Here is a 26,177-nt window from a genome sequence, read left to right on the forward strand (position 1 = left end):
GATTTTCAATATTGCTATGTATTGAAATACAGTTTTTATTACTTCACTTGCTACATAATATGAATTAAGGTCAGCAAAAAAATCAAACTCATTCCAGCAGTTATATCAATGCTAATGAGCCCAACTGCAACACTGTTCAAATAAAACAGCTGTGGGATTAGCTGTGCAGAATAAAATTCTTGGGAGACAGTAAAAAGATCATTTTTCATGTCTTCTGCATTTTTTGGAGTTTGTTATCAAAGAATACAAATTGGTGCCAACTCCTTTTTTCCCACAAATACGCCTTTCATACATCTTTCACTCACCTACCATCTTCTTCTCTCTGGACACACAGTAATGGGAAGCACAACCTTAACAATACAGCCAGGCTAGCCTATTGATTTTTACAAACTTAAATTTGACTGCTAATCAATGCTCATTGTTCACTGCTTGGTGATACACTCTCCTCTACTGTCATCTTCTTCCATCCGTAGGCGCCTTATACGCTTAAGTAATTTTCCATATTATCCAGTCATCTTTTTTCTATAGTTCACTTAGCACACATTTGTCTTCTTTTGACACAGCACAGGTTTCAGATTCATGATGCTCAATTTATAATAATGCAGAACAATTCAGGCTTTAGTTTTCTTGATTTTAACATGTGCTTAAGTGCATAGTATCATTTAGCTACAACTACCTCTGTGTGAATGTAATATTATTGTATGCTTTTTAGAGAATCAATATACACAGAATTGTGTATAACTGTCTAAACTTAACATTTCTCTTTAAATTACCATACTACATGACGTGGACTCTTTTTCTGCTTTCAAAACCGTGACTGTGCTCCTCCACTGGGGCTTAGTGTGATCTGCTCTCCCTGACTAGTTTTCAGGCCTTTGATACAGTAAACAGAGATAGAGATGAACTCTGTCGGTTTGATAGCACCAATAAGAGTATCAAAAGTGTAGCATTCAAAACCAACCGAGATATTCTTTTGTCTGAGTGGTGTGAGTGCCATACATCCTGGCTAGACGATGGCATGACCTCTTGCCAAGATGGAAGGTGCCAGGAGTTGGATGAGCAGAGGCTGCAGGCCAGCAGCAGTTTCATCCCCCATACATTATGTGGCAGTAGTCAGCTGAAGCTGTCCCAGCTTGGACACCCACAGGGATTCATGGGAAGTGGAGTGCCTCCTGGTCTATGACTTCTAGTCATCCATTTCCTATCACCTTCCAACTTAGCAAGGGTTCATGCTGATGTCCAGTCGGGATGCCGCTCTGTCCTCCATGGCATTCACCGTGGTCATTTGGCTTTTCTCACTTATGCATAAGGGCACTTAATCCTGTTAACATTACACACAGCATCTCTTCTTTCATCACTGACTGTGTGTCATTATTTTTTTACTATAAAATTCTACTGTCTAAATCCCTTGACATTCATCAAAATTCCATTATTGTTATCTGACAAAACTGCATTTATGAATTTGAATATGGTGAAGAGACAGTCTGTGCAATACAAAATGGTTAATGATATAAAAGCTACATATATATATATATTTCAAATATGGAAATGTCTCATTGAAAGAGTGAACACACCTACAGTATCAAAGTTTTATGGAAAACAGCTTTTAAAGCTTTTAAGCCATAACAGTTTGTATACAGTTTGTATACAAATTTCCAACTGAAGAGAGATAGCTAAAATAAGAAAACACACACACAGAAAGAGACAACTAATTTGTTATTTACCATTAATATGCCATTAACAGACCCTTATAATTAAAAAAACAACCAAGGACAATACACCAATAAAATAAAAGTAAGCAAGCTCATCCAAAATTAAAAAAAGCATTTTTGATTAAATTTAAAGCGACTAGAATATGCATATTTTAATGAGCATTCTTAAGTGTAATGAGGGCTTTATAGAATGGTCTGTCAGTGATGAGTAGCCTGTTTCCAAAGATATAAATCAATGCATCATTTCCCGTCATCTGCTAAAAATGATGTCATGCGGTAATAGATGAGCAGCCTGTTTGATAATAAGGTTCCAATTATAAGCCATTAAAAGTCTTTGCAGTCCATTAGGCAATCCATTGAAGAAAAAGAAGAATCTTCAGAGAAAGTCTAGCTGACATTTATATTTACTTCTGAAGCTATGAGTTTAGCTGAAAAGTAAGATGAAAAGAGTCTTAAAAACCATTACTGAGAAATTATAAAAATGGAGAAATGTTTTAAAACTACCCAGGTATCGTTATTGAATGGAAATGTGCAGCTTTGTGTGTTTGCACATATAGTACAGTCATTTCCCTTATACTGTTTTCACAAGGGCTTTAATTCAAAACATAATGGCAGTGTGATTTTGCAATAGTTAGCACTACTTCCTTACAATTTCAAAGACCTGGCTTTAAATCTTGGCTTGTTCCTTATGTTCAATTTTTACTCTCACAATGTCATCTACAAGAAGACCAATATCCCAAACACATGAAATGTTTGGTCAAATGGAAACTTTACACTGGCATCTTGTGAGTGTGTGTATGCCCTGCGATACACTCATGTCCCATCCAGGACAGGGTTGTTTCTGTTTGAACCAGTTGCTGCTTGGACATCCAAAAGTGGGTTCAGAAAACTGATGGCTGAATAGATGTGTTTGATCAATAGAGGCACACTGTTGAATGTAGTTCTTGAATGACATTAAATGATACCATGTAAGAGTCATTTCATAATAATACGACATTTTTGTGGCTCTATCTATCCTTAATATGTAACTCATCTTTACTTTTCTCTGTGGATTTGTTTGGTGATGTAAAAAACAGAAGTACAGTGGAACCTCGTTTTGAGAGCATAATTTGTTCTGGAAACGTGCTTGCAGTCCAAAGCACTCGTATATCAAAGTGAATTTCCTCATAAGAAATAATGGAAACTTAGATGATTCTTTCCACAACCCAAAACTATTCATATAAAAATGATTAATACAAAATATAAAGTAAAAATACATAAAACAAATTAACCTGTACTTTATCTTTAAAAAGAATCATGGCTGATGTGAGTGAGTTTCTAAACTCTTGTGGGATTCCAACCAACGGAATGACACGCGGAAGAGCGTCCCAAAGCAATCGCAGTCTCCCAGCGCTGTAGCAGTTCGCCGTATAAGCGTATCCAAAAAGATTGCAGACATGCTATAAGCGCCTGCCATCGATGGGTGATACAAGGAACATGAGAAAGATCCCGCTACAATAAACAACCGTGCTGTTGCTGTTTCAAGCTGAATAAAGCTGGTGTTGTTAAAGTACTGAGACTCAGTTTTGGGGCGCAAGACGGGGACTCACACTTCACAGCACACACGTGCGCGCGCACACACACACACACACACACAGTCACAATGCTGTAGTAAAAAGTATACGTATGGATGTTGACTATATGAGTGAGGCACGCTGACTCAGACGAAGAATAGGAGACGATTGCCCTCAAGAGAAGAGAGAGAGACGCGCGAGCGAGCGAGATAAGGAGAGAGAGAGAGAGAGAGAGAGAACCATCAGCTCAGTTGTAATCACATGACGCTCAGCAGACAAAGTGTATCCATACTACTCGTATTGCAAGACATCGCTCGTTTATCAAGTCAAAATTTATTAAAAAATTTATCTCGTCTTGCAAAACACTCGTAAACCAAGTTACTTGCAAACTGAGGTTCCTCTGTAAATGTGCTTTAAGTTTCAGTAAAAGCGCATTCATTAATTATCCTAAAATCTACTGAGTGAGGATCTTACCAATTAATTCAATAACCCCCATGAGCGCTGGGAAAACATGATATTGTTGTTTTTAGACTGAGCCCTGCTAATCCATACCAACAGATAGATAGATAGATAAATAGATAGACAGTCCCAGTGAGGCATTACACAGGAGGATTGCTGTTGGTGTAAAGGACCCCCAGTAGTGTTTCTTGACACACTTCTGCCGAATTAATTGTTGGCTAAAACTACTCAGTGTATGTGTGTCAGAGAGAAGATGTGAAGCATTATTCATAAGTACGTACTAATAAAACCAATGAATAAATTATACCAATTATTAATTTAAAACATCCCATAAATATATATTTATAATATTTAGAATAGCCAACAACAATGTTCACATACTGTATAATTCCCAGTAAAACATGTCTGTGAAAAATGATCCATCCATCCATTCATTAATCAACCCTCTATATCCTAACTACAGGGTCACGTGGGTCTGCCGGAGCCAATTCCAGCCAACACAGGGCACAAGGCAGGATATAAACCCCGGGCAGGGCGCCAGCCTACCGCAGTGTGAAAAATTAAATATTGCAAAGCTGTAGAATAGGGGTTCTCAAACTCAGTCCTGGGGACCCTTTGTGGCTGCCGGCTTTTGTTCAAACCAGATAATTATTGATCTTGTCTTTTTTCTCTTCCCTTATTGTACATTCAGAAAAACACAATAGTATGATTTATACATTTATAAAATATATTTAGAAGTATTTCTGTTTTTTCAATAACTTTAAATGCTTAACTAATCTGTTTTCTATAATTTTGACCTTTTTCTGTGTAGTGTGCTTCTTCCATTGTATCGTAATAATGAAAATTAAGAAGACACAGAGCAGACACCTGAGAAACAACACTGACAGATGAAAGGCTGCAACTACTTTAGCGTCAGACTTACTAATTAGTAAATAATGGATTAAATAACCAGAAAACCTGCAATATTTCTAGCTTTTTGTCGCACCATGACTAGCGTGTCGCAAGGTCACATGATAGCAGTTCGTTTTATTCTGGAAGTAAGCAAAGGGGCAGGGAGCAAATCAGACCATGTGATTTTCTGCCTGTTTTTGTAAGGTGAGCCAGCAGATTGAATCATAGTTACAGTGATAGGAACAGAGTGGAGTGAGTTTGATGAGTAAGTGTATTGTGCAGAGGGAACATATTCCTTAAAAAACTAACTTATAGACATCTGTCAGTTTAGTCCTTTCAGAGAGAAATGACCACGTCAAGTAGGAGGAAGAAAGATAAAACAGTATCAGAGATAGCACTAAGCTTAACTAAAGCGGGTTTTAACTTCTTGAAACAAACAGCTGTTTAGACACAGGACAGCAGCAAATCAGTGAACACGTTTCTTGTCTAATGCTGAGTTCTTGGCTTTTTAGCCATTTCCAGCTGACTTCAGATCTGAAGGCTGGGTGATAATCAGATGTAAATAGGAGAGTATTCATATGTTAAGCCACTGAAACAGTCGGCCAGCTGGCCCACCAGCAGAATGTAATGGTTGTTCTTTTTTATCACCTTATTCAAACTGCAAGGGCTTAGAAAATAATATTCCATCTTGAGCTATTTATACGTTTTTTTTCCATATTTTATCAGCAGTGTCTCAAGTCCTGCTATTCTGCAGCTATTACAATGCTAACAGGTGTGCGTGTATTGTGATATGTGATGACATAGTGAGAGAACTCCACTCTTGAGCAACTTCCTAAAAATAATTCTCCTTTTGGCTATGACAAGCTTCAAATATGGAAGGTACAAGGAAACGTAAAATAACATAAGATAAAACAAAACTTTATTAGTCCCGAAGAAAAATTTTGGTGTTCCAGCAGCTCTCAGTAAAATGAAACAAGTACACATACCTGAAATAACTAACCACCTAATAAATATATATGATGAAACAGATAAGACACATAAAAGCCATACAGTACCTTACAGTAATAAATACAATGCTGTATCACAGTAATATATGTTCAATACATGGATAAAGTGTCTAGTGATAAATAAAGTACCAGTGATTACAGAGTATGGCATTCCATACATACAGTACATGAAATAATCCAGTAAAGGATTCATGAATTAAAGCCCAGTGTTGTGTAGTCTGATAGCAGCAGGAAGAAAAGACTTGAGAAAACAAACGTTCCCTCCTGCAGTAGAGGAGGAGCAGTCTGCTGCTCATTACACTCTTTTGGCCCTGCAGCAATTTATAGAGCAGATGGGAAGGGGTCTTCATAATTAATAACATCTTTGCCAGAATCCTCCTCTCTGCTATCACCTCCACAGTGTCCAGTTTCACCTCTAAGACTTAACTGGCCTTTCTGATGATTTTGTACAGTCTGTTAGTATCCTTGGCTGTGATACTACTGCCCCAAAACACCACAGCATAAAAGATGGCAGTCAACATCACAGACTCACAGAAAGTCCTCAGCAGCAGGTCTCTCACACCAAATTACCTCAGCCTCCTCAGAAAATAGAGTTGTCTTTGGCCCTTCTTGTACAATAGTTCCACATTGTACTCCCATTCCAGCTTATCGTTCAGGTAAACACCCAGATACTTCTAGATTTTAACAATCTCGATCCCCCATCCAGATGAGGACAGGAGCCGGAAAAGACTTCTTCTGAACATCCACCACAAGCTCCTTTGTTTTCTTGGGGTTTAGTTGGAGTTGGTTGAGTGGACAGCCACTCCATGAAGCTACTCAACAGGCCTCTGTATTCTTCCTCCTTCCCTTCACTAATACATCCAACAGTAGTGGTGTCATCTGAGAACTTTTGAAGGTGATATGTCTCGGAATCAATCTTGAAATCTGAGGTGTAAAAAGTGAAAAGGACCGGAGCAAGGACAGTCCCCTGTGTAGCATCCGTGCTGCTAATCATTCTCTCCGACGCTAATTCCTAATCTCATGTACTGCAGCCTGTTAGTCGGATATTCTAAAATCCAGGAAGTCAGGGCAGTGTCAACCTATGCCACACAAAACTTGTTCCTCAATAAGAGGGTCTGGATGATATTAAAGGTACTAGAAAAGTCAAAAAACATGACTCTTACCTTACTCCCAGCCCTCTCCAGGTGACAGTAGGCTCTGTGCAACAGATAAACTATAGCATCTTCCACCCTCACATTTTATCAATATGCAAACTGTAAAGCGTCCTGCCCTGCACCATTCTATGTTTTAAAGTGACCAAGAACAAGCCTCTCCATTGTTTTCAACAGGTGAGAAGTCAGTGCCATAGGTCTATAATCATTCCGTTTTTTGGGATATTTGATCTTTGGCATTGGGACAATACATGAGGTTTTCTAAAGCACCGGAACCTTCTTTAATCTCAGGCTGAGATTGTATGTGTACTTCAAGACCCCACACAGTTCATCAATACAGGAGTTTAGTACTTTTGCATTGACTCCACCATGGCCTGCCACTTTTTCTGCCTGTAAACTGCATTACTCATTTCTCACCTCCTCCTATGTAATAGTAAACTCTGGATCCTTCACATTTAGGATTTTTTTTCCAAATTTAGAATTAGAAAAAATATATATTTTTCCCAACTGTTTATTTTATTATAATGGTGACACCAGTATATTGCCCTTTTGTGAGTATTTTATTGTCTAGGGGGCTCTGCCTATATAAATAAGATGGTGATACACATTAACTTTACATCCAGTATTTAAATTGAATGTGAATAAACAAAAATCTTTAGTATTGGGAAACATAAAACAAGTTTGTTTGAGGATCCTGGTTTTCTGTTTCAGACAATCAGTTTTGTTTTCTACTTTTGTTTTTCTTAGACCTTTCCCAGTTTCCCACACTGCACTCCTGCCTGTTTCTATTGGATCCTTCTATTCTATTGTCTCTATTGTCCTGCTCCACTGACAGACTGAGGAGATCGTTCCTCCCCCACGCTATGCGACTCTTCAATTCCACCCTTAAACGTTAACATTATTCAAAGTTATTGTCTGTTTTTACCTGCATTTTTATTACTCTTTAATCTAATATTGTTTTTTGTATCAGTATGCTGCTGCTGGATTATGTGAATTTCCCCTTGGGATTAATAAAGTATCTATCTATTCTCTATCTATTTTCCCATATATATATATATTGTAGCAGATAGAAGCATGGTCCACCTCTAACACCCTCAGGTACCACTCTGAACACCAGGTGAAAGTATAATAACTATTCTTTTTATTATTATACAGTGCACAAAGCACCCTCCACTCTACACTCATAAACCACAAATAAATTAACCACAACAACACTATTCTCTTTCCTCCTCGCCCAGACACTTCGCCCTCCTACCTCCCAGCTCAGCTCAGTGTTTGGACTGGCCCATAGTCCTTTTATAGCCCCTGACCCGGAGGTGTTCCTGCCCAATCAGTCCACAGTTCCTTATTCCTTCCGGGTCAGGGCAAACAGTCCTTTTCTTCACCCCGGGAGCACGTTATTTCTTCCTGTCACATGACTATGACGTACTCCCGGGTTATAGGGCACATGCGAGCCTACAAGCCCCCCTACAGCGATGCCTGGTGACCCCCAAGGTATCCAGCAGGGCTGTGTATAAACACTACATAGTCCATGATGCCCTGCTGGAACTCGGGGCATGATCATGCTGTCGGGAGAGCTCCTCCTGGCGGCTTGGGGGTGAGGGCCAGAGTAAAATGCCGGCAATCCACCACAATATATATATATATATATATATATATATATATATATATATATATATATATATATATATATATATATACAGTGGAACCTCAGTTTATGAGTAACTTGGTTTCCGAGTGTTTTGCAAGACGAGCAAAAATTTTTAATAAATTTTGACTTGATAAACGAGCGATGTCTTGCAATACGAGTAGTATGGATACACTTTGTCTGCTGAGCGTCATATGATCACAACTGAGCTGATGGTTCTTCTCTCTCTAGCGTCATATGATCACAACTGAGCTGATGGTTCTTCTCTCTCTCTCCTTTTTTCACTCGCTCGCCCAGCGCGTCCGTCTCTCTCTCTCTCTCTCTCTCTTTACCTCGCTCGCCCAGCGCGTCTCTCTCTCTCTCCTTATCTCGCTCGCTCGCCCAGCGCGTCTCTCTCTCTCTCTCTCTCTCTGGCAATTGTCTCCTATTCTCCGTCTGTGTGTTTCACTCATATAGTCAACACCATCTGTTTACTACAGCATTGTGACTGTATGTGTGTGTGCGCTGTGAAGTGCGAGTCCCCATCTTGCTCCCCAAAACACGAAGCTCAGTCTCAGTACTTTAACACCAGCTTTATTCCGCTTGAAACAGCAACAGCGCTGTTATTTATTGCAGCGGGATCTTTATAATGTTCCTTGTATGACCCATTGACGACAGGCGCTATAGCATGTCTGCGATCTTTTTGGATGCGCTTATACGGCGAACTGCTACAGCGCTGGGAGACTGCGATTGCTTTGGGACACTCTTCTGTCGTCCCGTTGGATGGAATCCCACATGAGTTTAGAAACTCACCCCAGCCATGATTCTTTTTAAAGGTAAAGTGCAGATTAATTTGTATTATGTATTTTATTTTATATTTTGTCTTAATCATTTTTATATGAATAGTTTTGGGTTGTGGAACGAATCATCTGAGTTTCCATTATTTCTTATGGGGAAATTCGTTTTGATATACGAGTGCTTTGGATTGCGAGCACGTTCCCGGAACGATGCTCGCAAACCGAGGTTCCACTGTATATATATATATATATATATATATATAATATCTATGATCATTCTCTGTCTCTGGAGTGATCATAATAGTGGGAGCCTTACATAACCAAATGAAACCTCTTCACTTGCAAATCTCCAAAGAGGTGACAACAGTTCAACAATTAGTTGTTGAGCTGGGGACATTGAAACAGAATTTTTATAGACAAAGTAGCATACCTTGAATGTTACAGAGGAGTCCCAAATACCTGTAGTTTTTATAATTAACAAAGACTAATTTTTTAGTTAATACTAAGCTCCTTTGATTTAGAAAAATCCAAGATAGCCTTTTTTATCAGTCTTAAGGTAGGGAAACCAATGAAGTGGGCTACTGCAATTTCCAATAGTATTAAGCGTGTTATGGAAGCTTAGAACAATTTTATGGTCAGTATGGTCAGTTTTTGATGCATGTGAGAGAAAGGCAATCAATATAAGTAGGTTTCTGAATTTAACAGAGGGAAAAGCATTTTAAAACATTTTTGGCAGACTTGATTATGACTGTTTTTGGAAATGGGCTGTTGGATTAAATAATGTGGAAAAATAATTTAGGACCTTTTAACCTAATGTGATAAATAAAAAAAAAAAGAAAGAATTCCAAGAAAAATCAGTTATCATTCTGAGTGAACTTGGACTGAGGATTTAAAAGGGAATGAGAAGAAAATTCATATCAGAAACATGTGCCCTAAATTGTTGGGTAACTAATAGACTTCTCCTTAGGAAGGAGGGTAAAAACCTGCTTGATTCAAAATGAAAAGTAATAACTGTCTGTTCCTGTTTGCCTATTTATGTGATAAAATTTAAACCAAGGCTCTGCTGGATGCAGGAGCTGCAGAATATTTTACCAGATCAACCCATGCATAAAAAATATAATTTACATTAAAAAAAATTCAAAAATAAAAAACAAAAGCAGTTTAAGTTTTATTGAACAACATTTAATTAAAAATGGCCAGATTTATATTCTCATTATTAATTAATTCAGTGGCAACATTTCAAACTACAAATGGGCAAACTTAATGATTTGTAGTCCCGGGGAAAGAAATGTTCACATAATTTTATTAGTAAAATTGAAGAAAAAAAAAAAACCTAGCAGTCTTAGTTGTTACTCAGTCTCTTTATTACCCGGTCCAATATTAATCTTTTAGATGTCTTTAGTAGAAAAAAGTGCTTGGTACTGAACCTCATTTACATTATGATTTTATAATACATCTCCTTAATGGTGGGTCTTCAACAAACAGAAAACTTTTCACTCTAACAGGTCTTTGGAGTAAAGCTATGATAATTTAGCAAATAGGTTTATCACATCATCTAACAGTCCTATTAGAATGGTTTCTCTCCCTAACTCTTTTCTGATTTCTCTTATTCTATGTGTTTAGCAACTATACCTTAGCTTTTCAGATTTTTCCTCTAGCTCACTTTTTTAAAGCTATGCTTGTCTAAGCCTTGGAATGAAAGAACCTTTTAAACCACATGCTATGACTATTTTCAAACTAATCCTTCCAGGATCAGGTACTGACATATAAAAATTGCTCCACCAGACTATAGCGCCTTTAAATGCCCAACATATCATTGCCATAAAAGATCCAGATACCCACACCTGCCCTTATTTAATATAAAACCTCTCCATCCCCTGAGAGCCTGGCTGCTTTCCTTTCAAATTCTGGGCAAACCTTCCTAGCTCATTCCCAGTTTTCTCTGTCAGACAGGAGTGCATAGGGGCCACCTTCATAGCTCTGATTGGGTAAGCAGTACCACTGTGCACCAGGAAGGGGAGCTATTGCTAATACATTCTCCCCCTTTCTTCACAGTTCTAAAGAACCTTCAAACACCAACTAAAGTTGATTCCCTCATTTCCTTAGTAGTCCAGACTCTTCTGGATTCCACAGTATATAAACCTACCAAACTCAAGAAGAGGGCGTTTATTAAAACCAAAGAGTACAGGAGACAGAGTTCCTACTTTGAGGCACAAGACTGACCTTTTTTTGTAAACTGGCTGAGGGTATTAAACTTTATGTTAACTCTGTTACTTTAGCTGTTAAATGGGGTTCACCGCAGAGTTTCCCTAACTCTTCTCTTGTTTCATTCTCTAGCATTACATCTCTCATTGAGCTGCTTGAGGAGAATTTCCTTTGCGGAAACTATTACAACCTACTACAGTAGTAGTAGTAGTACAGCCTATTACTCTCTAACCTTCCATCATTACCCACACCACCTTGCACAGAAATTCTTTTATTGTTACTGTGGGTTTCTCTGTCTCTGTAATGCACCATCAGCTCCTTCCATTGCTCTGTTTCAGCTTAGTCACACTTATGCTTGTGAGCTAGGTGATATTTTATAGGGTAGTTTTCATTTGCATTTTTTTCATTCAGTGCCTCCTTTATTTTTTTAACATTAACCATAATAGTTAGTCTGTTGAAAGAGAACAAGATCAGGGTGCCAGCTGTCAGAGCATAACACAGACTTAAAACTGCACTTTTATTGCATTCAGTTGCACACCCAGTGTTGTAAAAAGAACTATTTCTGTGTGGGCTATGCAGGTGTTTTAATTTCTTGTTAGTAAAACATTAATGATGGGGCGTTAGCCATGAGATATTTTTGCTCAACAGTTTCTGTATAACAAAAGTCTCCTTTAAAAGTAATGCTTGTGAACGTTCTGTGTCAATCTTATGTACATAAACACAAATCTGAAGCTCTCATACCTGTTCCAGAGATGGCATGGGACTGTGGTCACAACTGAGTGTGCAGGTTATTATTGGTGTAGCCATGTGGCATTACTGTGACAACGTAGCTGTTGAACAAAGCTTTTGATTTCACAATTAGTATATACCCCTAGGCTAAGATAATAAGCATAGCAAAGTGACTAAATGTGTAAGATCACAGGTGCCAGGGGAAAAAATAAAATTTTCTTGCACAGGATTGCTAGGCTCCCTGTAACAGAAGAAACAGCAGGACAGTTTAGAAGAATCAGATTAGGTGTTTTGGACATCTAGTACCAAGCATGGCCTAGTAGAAGAAAACCCAGTATACAAAGGAAGAATTGTCCTCCATAATCCCAACGCAAAGTTTATTTGTTTCCACTCAGACCTGGGAAAGTTTCAAAATGCAGTAATTAAAGGCATATTTATTTCCACCATTGCTTAGTTTGGCAATGCATCTTTTCATATAAAACATAAACTTCAAGTGATCTGTTTGCCCAACAGAAAGGACTGTAGAACTGAAACTGAACTTCTGACAAGGCCTAAGTATATTTTAAGCCAATTAATCAGAGTGCTGACATTTCAGTAAAGACAAAAAACACTCTTCATGTGCATAGTTTCTTCACGACAATAGTCACACAATAGTTTCAACAAGACTGGTTTCCCTTAGGGTTTCAACCCCCACACCCCAAATGTAACTTTACTTCTTTAATAGGATATGGAACATACGTTCATTCATTCAGATTGTGATACCTGTTTGTATATTATGTGTGAAAAAGAGACCAGAGAGACAGATTAAGGGTTGGGGAACCATCCCCATATACTGTAGATGAACCAAATGATGTGCTTTTTTGTACAGTACAGCAAGAGTGAGCATATACATTCGCCATTGATACTGGCTGGTTTTATGGTGGAAGGACCGGAAATTGGTGCAGAGATGAGTTGACATGAATGGGATGTGATGGAGTTGATGTCATCAGAGGGCAAACTGGTTGAAGTTGTCGCATGGGGACAGCTGAAATGTGAAAGTTTTTCTTGTACGTGATCATGTTTTAGCGGAGACTTCATGTAGCGGGATTCATCTGGTCTTCGGTCTTTCTAATGTAAAAAGGAGAGAAGCATTAGTACGCTGTCTTATATCCCAGTGAGATTTTGTGCTCCATTGGTCCTTCTGGCTGTCCCCTAATCGCATGTGTGTGACATATATTTATTGTGTTACATGCTAAATTGTCATTTTCTAGTATTATGTACAGTGCCAGGGTGGTGTTGTATGTTGTATTATTTGATTTCTGATACTGTTTTTTATATTTACTGCTGCAACATCAAGACAAATTCCCAGCAGCAATTTCACTTGGAAATAAAGCTCCCTGTTGACACACAAGTATACACTCACTCATGATCAGCAAATTTAGAGTCTTCAAAGAATCCAACATTGTCATCTTTGGGATGTAGAAGGAAAAATATCCTGTAGCCATCTTCCAGATCAACTCTATGACTGGATTGCTATAAAACTGAACCTATAGAATCAATTCAGAGTTCACAAACAGCATTACCTGCAAATCTTTGGGATGGGATAGTAAAAAGTCGACGAGAAGAACTTTTCATTTAGTTTAACAAATATTATTGTTTCTATTTGAATTCTATCTGCCTAGAGCACCATATTACTTGATTACTTATTCCGAGTGTTTATGATTCTGTGTGTAAAGAAAAACCCTTATCAAGTTTCCAACTGTGTCCCTGTGTTCTTGATGAACTCATTTTAAAGTAACAGTCTCGATCCACTGTACTAATTCCCTTCATGACTTTAAACACTTCAGTCATATCACATCTTAATCATCTTTTGCTTAAACTAAAAAGGCTTAACTCTTTCCTCATAATGAATCCCCTGTAGCTCTGAAATCTTCCTAGTCGCTTTTCTCTGGCCTTTTTCCAGCTCTGCTATGCCCTTTTTGTAGCCTGGAGACTAAAATTGTACACAGCTATCCAGATGAGGCCTCACCAGTGCTTTAGCATAAGATCATTTGATTTGTACTCTACACATTGTGCTATACTATATAACCTAACATTCTGTTAGCCTTTTTAATGACTTCTGAACACAGTCTGGAAGTTGATACTGTAGAGTCCACTTTGACTTCTAAAACCTTCTCATAAGGTGTACTTTCATTGTGTATTCAAACCTAACATTTTTACTTCCTACATGCAATACTTTACTTACGTTAAATTGTATCTACCACAAATCTACCCAAGCCTATATGCTGTACAAGTTCCTCTGTAATGATTCAAAGAATTTGAGATGATTTACTGTTCCAGCTTTCTTGGTATCATCTGCAAACTTAACCTGCTTGTTACTTATATTCCTATCCAAATCATTTGTATACATTAAAAATAGCAGCGGAAACTAGCACTGACCCCTGTGGAACACCACTCTTAATTCCTGTTCTTGCCATGTGTTGCTCAATCTTTCACTAATAATTCCTTCCATTAATTTTCCTGAGATGCACGCTAATTTTCCTGGCTTATAGTTGCTTGGATCTGCCTGGTCACTATTTTTATATAACAAGATAATATTTGCCATTTTCCAGTCCTTTGGAATTTCCCCAGTGCCCAGTGACTTCCTTAAAATATGTGTCAAGGGTTTTTATATGTACTTGCTAACCTCCTTAAGATCTCAAGGATAAATATTATCTGGCCCTGGTGATTTTTTTGATTTCAGCTGTAAAAGAGTCTCAACACACGAAAAAGTTTGGGGCAGCCATCTGTATATTGTCCCTGGCTGCAAAAGGGTATCGAAATAAGATGAGATATGCTCTCATTGAGTTCTGAAACTGAACTGAGGAAGCAGTGATATGATGGTGGCTTTAAAGGCCAAAACCGAAAGTGACGTCATCTGTAGCCAAAACTGGAAGTGATGTCTTTCATGATACCAGAAGTGATGTCATTCTTGGCGTCGGAGCTGGAAGTGGAGTCATTCTTGGCGCCGGAACCGGAAGTGACATTGTTGATGATAAATCAGGTAGGTTTCCCATATCTGGCCTGCAGAGATAACAGAAGTAGATTTAGCACACCCTGCCACCCCCTGGCCTGTTGGGTAATTACCTTCACTTGGTCCACTCAGCCTCCTCCTACAAGCACATGTGGAACACAGCCTATTTAATGTAAACAGTAGTTCGGCCTATAAAATTTCCAAATTAATCAGAAGCTCTTTAGTAGTTGCTTTACCGCTGGAAGGTGATCTGCTTTGTCACAAGTGAAGACCTCAGAAAAATGCAAGCTTAGAGTATCTGCTATATCACTCTCGGCATTTTTAATTCCCCTTTACTACCTGATGCACTTCACCTCCTCCTTGACTGTTCTTTTACTGCTGAAATACTGAAAGAATCTCTTTGGGTTGTCTTTTGTCTCATCTGCTATATTCCTCTCTGACTGGATTTTAGCCTCCCTAATATCGTTCTTAATGGTTGCCTTCACATTAATGTCTCACATTAAGGTTATTAATCTTATACACCTTATACAGCTGTTTTTTTTATTTGCAGTTTCTTTTATAACTCTTTATTAACCCACTACAGAGGATTTTTTTTTTAAATGTTCATGCTAATTCTAAATTTAGGTATATACCTGTTCTGCATTAAATGTGAAACCTTTTAAACCTGTTCCACTGTTCGTTGACTGTCTCCATACTTAAAAGCTTATCCCAGTCTATCCACCTTAAACTTTGCTGCATCTGCTCAAAATGTGCCCTACCAAAGTTGAACTTAACAGTTTTATCCTTTGCATCTGTGCCATTCCAAAATACTGAGAATTTTATTATATTATGATCACTTGACCCTAGTGGTTTAAATACCTCTACACCCTGAATTCTATTCTGATTATTACCAAATAGTAAATCTAGGCAGGCGTCCTCCTGATTACTGATTACTTCTAAAAACACCTGTTCTTGTACCCTCTATTTGCAAATTTAGCCCAGTTAATATTTGGGTAGTTAAAGTCCTCCATGACTAATAATATCCCCCTGTAAACCTGCCTTTTTAATATTACTAAAATTACTGTCTTCATTGTGCTGTCTATAGCACACTCCTAAAAAGTGCCTCTTTCCTTAATGCTTTCCGAATGAAGCCAGATGTACTCACTAAGAGGGGGCACATTGTCCAGTTGAAGAGGACTTGAACTTAACTTCTGATTGACATAAACAGCAACCCTGTCATATTTTTGTTATGTCTATTCTTTCTAAAAATGTATATTCCTCTATGTTATACTTCTTTTTTATTTAGCCAGGTTTCTGTTATTGCTATAATATCATAATTATGCTCCGCTACATACAACTCCAATTTACTTGTTTTATTTTTGATACTTCTAGCATTCAGGTAAGCTATTTTTAATGTATTATTCATTTTACTCTTGCATTTAAATACTGGATTTGATTTTACACTGCTTTGCATATTTCTTTTTACACTATTGTTTATTCTTTTATGTACAGTTTAAACCTAGCCTGTCATAAACTCCCTGCTCTCCTATACCTTAGTTTAAACAATCCTCAACTAACCTACTCATACATCTCCCCAACACATTGGTGCCCCTCTGGTTCAGTTGCCCGCTTCACCAGTTACAGCTGTAAGGGAGTGAGGCAAAGAGAAAGTTACTGTTAAAAAAATGTATATGATTTCTTGGCTAGAGTTTGCCAGTAGGCACATAGGAGACTGTCAAATGAACCTGATGAAGGTTCTATAGTTTGATGAGGTCAAAATTGAGCTTTTTGGCTAAATGACATATTTGGTGTAAGCTAAACACTGCAAGCTTCCAGAAACACACTATCCTGAACAAGAAGCATGGAGGTGGCCTCATCATGCTGTGGGAATGCTTTTGTTCAACAAGCCTGTAAAGGCTTATGAGGGTGGAGGGTAAAATGAATGCAAACAAATATAGTAAAATCCTGGAGGAAAACCTGATGCAGTCTGCAAGAAATCTGTGCATTGGGAGTAGATTTGTTTTCCAGAAAGACAACAACTGCAGGCTTAAAGTCAAAGCTACACAGTAATGGCTTAAAACAGTGACATGAATGTCCTGAAGTAGGTAAGTCCGAGTCTAGATGTGAGAATTTGTGGCTAGAGTTGAAAAAGCTGTTCACTTGCAGTCCCCATTCAACCTTAAAGAACTTGAGCAGTTTCGCAAAGACAAATGGGGAAAACTGCAGTGTCCAGATGTATAAAGCTGATAGGGACCTTTGCACACAGACTCGAGACTATCATGGCTACCAAAGTTGCATGTACTAAATACTCACATGACGGTGGTGAACACTTATGAAATCAGTTATTTTGTGTTTTATATTTGTAACTACTTTACAGTATACCACTTTTACAAATCTTTTTTTACTTTGACATTAAACAGACTTTTTCTGTTGGTCAGTGTCAAAAGGCAAATTAAATCCACTGTGATTCAATTTTGTTTAACAATATAATGAAAAGTTCTTAGGGTGAATACTCTTTATAGCTACTGCAAACAGCAAGGAGCAATGTTGCTTTTACTAACATGGTCTGAATGATACTAAGCATGTGGTTACAATCAATGAATAGACCTTCAATGTCTGAGAGATCTGCCAGAAAGACCTTAGTGAAACATCTACCGTAAATATGTGTCGTGTGAGGAAAATGTATTACGTATGATAAAAATAAACATAACCTAATGTAAAACCAGACTATACTTTGTAATTTAAAGACATCACTGGACTAGTTTTAAAAGTGAATTATGCATTGTTGCCGACTGTATATGGTCTGTGTCACCCACAGTTAGGATGATACGGATAAATCTGAAGAGAAAACTCGGAATGTGCAATCAAACCAAACAGTGTGCCAGAACTTCAGTCAAGTGAGGTCTTTTTGCTTTTGATAAGGAAGAGCCACATGAGATGCTGATATCTGTAGTCAACACACCTGAAATAGTGAATATACCCAACAACACAGATACACCAGCAGAGCATCCAAGTTCTGACTGTCTGTTTAAATGAATAACTAACATTAAAATTATTGTTGAATTGTGGTTCCCAAATATATCATACTACAAAACACTAACTGAAATACTACATCAAATATTATTATTTAGACATCCGTTTTTAAAAAGTTTCTATAGCCATCTAGAGGTTGTTTTTGTTTTTGGTTGCACTTACAGTGCACAGACCGAAGGAAATTAGTAATGGCTTTTTAAAAAGAGTCTCTGTTGGAGTCACCTTTTCAATGGCATCTTTTGCTGCTGTCCATTGCCAAGATTTTAGGGAGTTGTCCCCAGGTGTGTATTCCCATTGAGAATCACATCTGGCCCTACAGGGCTAGTTCAGAATAGTCAGCACTAGTAGAGGTAGACCAGTAAACAGGTGGTTCTTCATCTGTGACAACTATGCAGCCATTTGAACTTTTCACTCAATTCATAGATAATTTGCTGGGGCAAAACACTTCCTGCTATGCCGATCATTGACCATGGATTTGTGCTTCTGATATACCTTCAGCCTAAGCAAAATGTACCATGTTGCTACTCTTTGATGCCGAAAGGAAAGCGTCCATATTAACAAGAGTATCACTTGCAGCATTTAGTATCAATCTTTGTCACACCAACGTGACTCTATGGCTTACCCTCATGAAAAATGTTAATCCACCATAGTGATGATAATACGTTTATATGATACAAATATACTTATTATAAAAAATACCTTTTAGTTTACAGTATACCTCTGCATTTTGTGTTTAAAGTAAAACATTGTGTTATTGTCTTCAATGCCATCAGACCATCTGGAGAAGTAAAGTCATCATTGATTATGACTGGTACCCATAACTTGAAGATAATTTTCTTTGAAGGACTGTATGGATGGTGAGGTTTTCAACATAACAATCCCTTTTATTGCAGGACAATCTGGAGTCAATTATATCTCTGATCCTTTTTTTGGAATGATGTTCATGACTTATTCAAAGCAAAGCTCTTGTTTCTGGCTGAAGATGAATCACTGTCAGTTCACATCTGCCACATTCATTGTTTAAAACCACTCTAATTCTACCCTGTTTCACTGTAGAAATACAAAATACTAAAAATAGTGTCATAGTTTTACACTATATTGTGAAAGATCAAAATAACAGTCAGGAAATATAATTCTACTTTGAGAACTTGAAACAAGTCTTAGGAGGTTTCTATACAAAGGACATCACTGGTTTTAATTAAATTTGAACCCACAGTAGTCATTTAATTTTAACTATGTAATCTCTTTCATGCTGAACAAAGTTTTTCTTTGATTATGTCACTTTAACCAGGGGAAAAATGTTAAATATTTTATTAACTGTCCCGTGTGTTATGTATATTAGAAACTAAAATAAAATACTACGCTTATGCAATTAAACCTTGTAAACAGAAAAAAACAAATATTGGTTGAAACACATTTGGTTATTCCCAGGCATTTATCCACAACAGACCACGCTAACAGTTCCATTCAATAGCAAGCAGAAGCTTTTTTATAGCAAGAGAAGTCAAAACTTGTTCAAAGGCAGGGTTGTGTTACGAGAAGGGTGTTAGGACTTTACTGTAAATTGTGGTGCCATCTGTTCATCTATTTTGTAACTCAATTTGTGGTTTTAGGCACATATATGCTGTGTTGGATGTGGATCAAACACTATGCAACCAAAAAAGTTATGGCATAACTCATTCTGCATCCTCCCACCTTGAGAGAGAGTGATGACTTTGAATGCGCACTGCATGACATTTGCTCATATAATTGCTTTGCTGTTCCAGAACACTGTAAACTAAACTGCTGATTCCAATTTTAATTGGACCCCTTAAAATATTTTCTGATTGCACTTTTCAGATGAATTAACTTGGCAACAGATTACTTTGAAAACTGAGTTTAAGTTTTGTTATGAACTGATTTTCTTTTCATTTTTTCTGTGTTTTTCAAGACTGAGGTTTTATACTTGCAGTTATAAGTTTTGGGGTCTGTTGAAACCATTGGTTTTTATTTTTAGTTCTGAACTCATTTTACAAGTGTGATAGATGTTTTGTGTCTTTTCCAACACTATTCTCTTTTTACATAGGAGCCTCCATTTTGTAGGTTTTTTGAATGTTGTTGCTGGGTGGGATGATCGGTTGTACATTATAAAGGGCTAGGACCACTCACTATAGGATTTGATGTGCGTTTTGGATTGGGTTTGATTACAATTAACAGACCTCTGAGTTTTATGTTTCTGACAATGGTTTTTGTTAAATGTTTGAGTTAAAACTGATTTTGGGGTTTAGACTTTATTTTGGTATGATAACTTTGTCTCTTCTCCGGCTCTCTTCATAAACATTTCACTTACCTTCAGTCTCAAGCATGACAAGTTTTAATTGCTTTGAGAATTCTGTTTCACAGATACAAAGAGTTCTGCTGGTTTGGTTGTTTGGGTGTTATGGAATGGTGATTATTGAGGTCTTTATTGATGTACATTTGTATTTATGTTTTATTTGTATGGTCTCTATCAAATAAAATGTCATAAAACTAGAGTTTCTATGGCAACAAAGTAAAATAATATGCATGACCAAAGCAAAGTGAGCTTATTGACTTTAAATTATGAGTTAGTTAAAAAAACTAAATTAATTACGACTGGTTTCCTGCTACTGAATGTGTATCTATACAAGAGTGTAAAAGGATCCATTTTGCACCGTCCATACTTCTGCCTCCAGTTATCCCCACTCCACAAACTGAACATACATGCTGCCCTTTACCTAGACTGCTAAAAGTAACCTGTCATCCAGTGGAGCTCTGCTAATGTTTTAGGCTCTCGCATCTGTCCAGGATTAGGTCTCCAAATGCTCACCCGTAAAAACATCATAAGAAAAACACTAAAATATGGACTTCATATGCTATGACATTTGAAGATGTGGAAAAATAATTCATATAAAGGTTTTCAGTTAATTCTCAATGAAAGTTAACAAACACACTGACCTATACTTTTACTGTGGAGAGAGTCTGCTTCAGAAAGATTGTCTCTATAGAGAACTTCAGTAGGGTGTTTACATCTAAGAGGGATCTAAGAATCCAGCTGACTGTGATTTGTACTAGCATGTCAGAAAAGACATTTCCATCTAGATCACAAGTAGCATTTATACTCATGTATACAGTAAGTCAGGTCTTGAAACCCGAAAAATCGATCATAAAATCAGACCCCGACTTATACACCTGTTCAAAAATGCAACACTTAATTTTTTTTTTTTACATCTTCTTGCTTCCTCCAATCTTGCATCAGTTTCTCAGTCGCATTTAATTTTGTTGCAGCAGCACAGTTATCAATTTCTTTTGCTACTTAATTTAAAACCAGCTTCATATTTTTTTCTGATCGAATACTACATTGCAAATAAGGAATGCTCTTACGATAAAGGTGTATGAGGGTGTGAGACACAAAAAAAAAAAAAAACAGTGCAAGCGTTGCTTCGGAATTGTTCAGGTATTACCGTGTGGTCACATAGGCACTATACATAGAAAAAAAGGCAGTGTGCTCTTTGGTTACTCTCTCAGGTGGGTGCTAGCATATCATATTCTCTTGTACCAATAGCGTGAGCTTTCCGTTTTCAAATTATATGACCGACATTATAAAACACCAGAAATTATACAGTAAAATCAAGTCCCAACTTATCTGCGGGAGAACTTATCCACGAGTATATACGGTATTTACTCCATGATCATATGTAAAGAAAATACTATCAGCAGCTTTCCGTCCAAATATGTAATGTGTCATGCGTGTTCTTAAGTAGCAATAGAATTTTTCTATTTAAGACACACAGTAGATAGATAGTATTCTGCCAGAGAGTAAAATATGGGAGATAATTGAAAAAATGACCAGTATAATTAACATATTCAAAAGTGGGGTAAAAGTGAAAAAAAAAAACAAATCAAAAAGACAGAAATGTTAAGCCAAAACAATAAGGAAAACTGCATTTGGGATCCAGGAATATAACAGAATGCACCTAAAGAATATTGATAAATCATATCCGCAATTCTGACCATTCAAAAAGTTTGAAAAATAACCTTTTTGGGTTCTTCCCTTTAATTTTCAGAATGCATTGTCAGCTGTGGATCTCAAGGCTAACAAATGATTCCTTTTTAAATGATTTTTTTAATGATGTCATAAATTAATCACATTCTCCTGCTATGCCATTTTTTTTATGGGACCACCCATTTTGGACACCCGTTTCTATGACACAGGTCCTGGTTGCTCTTCCACACCCTCTGAAAGTTGCATCCCGTGATGTCCTTAGCGCAACACTATTTAAATTGCCATTACACTGGGCTGTTTGTTCAAGATCGTGGATTCACCCCACGCATTTGCCGTATTAAGTGATAATGATTATTTTTAAATTTATCAAGCCTTGATTTTCAGTTTCTCAGCTTCCTGCGTATGACTTTTAGCTTGCCATTTTGACTACAATACACCTTGCAATTCCAATTTCCAATTTTACTACTTCCTCTCCTGTTTATTGAGTACAAAATTTTCAGCCATGATAAATATGGAATCCTGAGAGGGAATAATTAAAATGTAGAATCTGTAAAAGAAACACAGAGTAGTTATTTCTACACTTACTTAAAATACCTGCTTCAATATGTTTGATGAAGTTGTGTCTTTATCCATAGAAATCAAGACTATCAAAGTAAAACATTGGATGCACAGTAAAACATTTAGAATGTAGTTTTTCTCAGAGACGGGCTAAGGACGAATTTTCTTGTTGTAATAAAAGGGAGAATAAATCACTCCTTGTAAGAATATTGTACACAGTACCAGTGGTGATTCATGGGCATAATATTTATACCTTAGTTGACTTGGGGGCTGCTAACATCTTTTATCAGTCCATCTCTACTGAATCTTGTCATGTTTAGGATTTTGTTTTTCAATTGTGTAGATATTATTTGATCTATTAAAATATTTTAAATATTATTTTGGCGGTTTTGGTGACCAAGCAATCCACTAGTTAAGTTTATGTGTTTTAATGACATAAAATTAAATACATTTTCTAATTGCACTATGTTGTTAATTTAACAGGCATCACCATTTCCGATCTTAATGTTGATGGTTGCTACGCCATTACTAGGTAAGCTCAACCAGAAGTGTTCAGTGGGAGTCATCACCAGATTTAAAATATAAAGATCAACATTATGCACTTCCTGGCTCTCCAATTTTGTGGATAAAACAAAGAAACTCTCGACATTCTCATTAGTGTTTCTACTTTTTGGCTATAAATTGTTAATTGATTGTGTCTCTTGTCTTACAGTTTGGCTCTGGCTACATGAATTTATTTTTAATTTTTGACTCCTCACTATCCTTTGAATTAGATTATTTTCTTCCTGGTATCAGCCTTTGCCTGTTAATAAAGCCATGAACCATTTCTGTTCTTATTTAAGTTATGCAACCACTAGTACAAATAGCTTAAAGTAGTCACAGGTCAAATTAAAAATACAACCAAAGACTTTGCTGGTTGATGGAAAATTCGATTGGCAGTGGGATTTTAGAATACATAGCTTCTCTAATCACAGTTCAGATTAGAGCATAGCATGAAAACATTTATAAGATGGTATATTGTTAGTTACCAGCAAGACATACAGGAATTGATTTGCCAGGGGGAGATAGGAAAAGGGAATTATAGAGAAAGGAGCTGGTTGCATGTGGTGTTCATTACTGTTGATACGTTAAATAAAAGCAATATAAAGACACCCACGACATCATATGTGCTTCTTGAAGAACATATATATCTAAGAAGGACCAACTAAAACAACAATTAAACATTTAATTGTACAATACTACTAAAAAAAATCACTCAGTGGACCCATACTGTCAATTACAGCACAGTACAGTGTAATTCTGTTTTGTAATACTAGGGATATTTTACCAAGTAATTATCATGACTATCAGGGTTTGTTTAATAAGCAATTTTTCTGATATTGCCCCCTCATAGACACTATGATTATTCCCTAACGTGGTTCACTTTAAAAAGGTCCAAGGCCTGGATCTGGCTGCAGACATTGAGTTTGATACCTTTGTCAACATAATGCAAGACAGTAATCACAAAATGAGTAAATACATAAATATAGGACAAATTATTATATACAAAATATACATGGTTTAATATATTGTGTTACTAAAGAAATATTTTCCCTTTGCCAAACGAGTATTGTAAATTATTATGGTGAAGATAGGCTCAATGAGAGGAATTGTTAAATGATCTAATATCTCCGTCTCTCCCTTTTTCCATGTCTGTGACAGTTTAACAGCTATCTTCTGTATTATTCCTGGTTGTCTGGTTGCTCCCGTCAAAGTGAGTATTGGAGCAGCAGTTTTTACATCTGGATGTGCTCTTCCTGACACCAATCTTCTCTAGGCATGTTTTACAGTATACAAAAGGGATGGTCACCATATTCCAGCCCCAAGCACAACACCCCTTTCTGACCCAAGGAGTAATTATGTAGTCTGTTGGCGATAGACATAAAAGAGCTGGCTTAGTGCAGCTCAGCACACTATGGTTGAAATAAGCCAATGGCTAAAAATCTCCTACGATAACCTGTGAAAATAAGAATGGACAGCATTAGTCAGGATGGCTCCCAGCTATGTTACATGCGTTGGAGACGGTGGCACTGACCAGAAAGCAGGAGACAGAGCTGGAGGTGGCAGAGTTAAAGATGCTAAGATTTGCATTGGGCTTGACGAGGATGAATAAGATTAGAAATGAGGACATTAGAGGGTCAGCTCAGGTTGGGAGACAAAGTAAGAGAGGCGAGATTGGGTTGGTTTGGACATGTGCAGAGGAGAGATGCCGAGTATGTTGGGAGAAGGATGCTAAGGATAGAGCTGCCAGGGAAGAGGAAGAGAGGAAGGCCTAAGAGATGTGGCGAGAGAGGACATGCAAGTGATGGGTGTAACAGAACAAGATGCAGAGGACAGAAAGAAATGGAAGAAGATGATCCGCTGTGGCAACCCCTAATGGGAGCAGCCAAAAGAAGAAGAAGAAGTCAGGATGGCTCCCAATTTTGACATTATTTTTTTTCCTGCCACTGTTTTCAGGTGCTATTTCTGTTTAATATATACAGAGTATCTCCATTACAAAATTCCTTGTCTTCTAACAGTTTTACATTTAGAATTGAAATGCATGATCCCTGTAACGCATGTGCACATAGAGAATAGTTTGACAGCTCTGGTGATGGTAATTGTCCACTGATCCAAGTACTGGCTCTCTGTAATAACTCCTTTTCTTTTCCTCCTTCTGCAGACCGCTGCTTGATGTCACTTCAGGTGTCAGTCCGCCTGAACCTGCCTCTTTCCTGCCAGAAACAACCGCCATCTTAGCCATCTTAGGTAGTCAGAACCAGATTCCCAACTGAAAAGATGTTTCAACAACATTTGTTAATAGCATTTTTTTTTTTCTTTTTTCAATTTCCGTTACAGGGGGTTTGCCTATGAGTGCCCCAACCCTTCATACTGTTTTTGTCTTGTTTTTACTTCACTAAAACACTGAAACTGTTTCTTGCTTTGAGTAAGAAATATAAATGCATCAACAAAGTCCCCTTATTAAAATAGCATTATATACTCCATGCATTAAGAGTATTGTTAACTTTAGATTAGTTCTACATTTGAAAATATATCAGGGCACACGATGTTTTAAGAATATTCTGACAGGTTAGTCAATATAATTTACTTGTAATGGTCATACTTATTTCATGAAATAAAATAAAACTTTTATGGCTTTCATCCCACCTCATTTACTATTCCATGCAATTCTAATAATTTTTTATGCACTTAGTATGATGTGTTGCATGTCAGAAAGTGATCATGAACCCTACTAAATGAAGGAAACGGATTGTTTTGCAGGTCTAGAATAATTTACATTAGTTGGATTTTTACATAAAATGCAGTAAAAACAAGGTCATCCACTAATTTATGTTATCACATAAACTACATTAGCAATGCATAGGACAGAAATAAATAGTAATTGAATTAGAAAAAAACTATGACATATGAATTAAAGGCAGGAGGGTCATTTTCATACTGA

Source organism: Polypterus senegalus, chromosome 7 (genome assembly GCF_016835505.1).
Source record: "Polypterus senegalus isolate Bchr_013 chromosome 7, ASM1683550v1, whole genome shotgun sequence".
NCBI lineage: Eukaryota > Metazoa > Chordata > Cladistia > Polypteriformes > Polypteridae > Polypterus > Polypterus senegalus.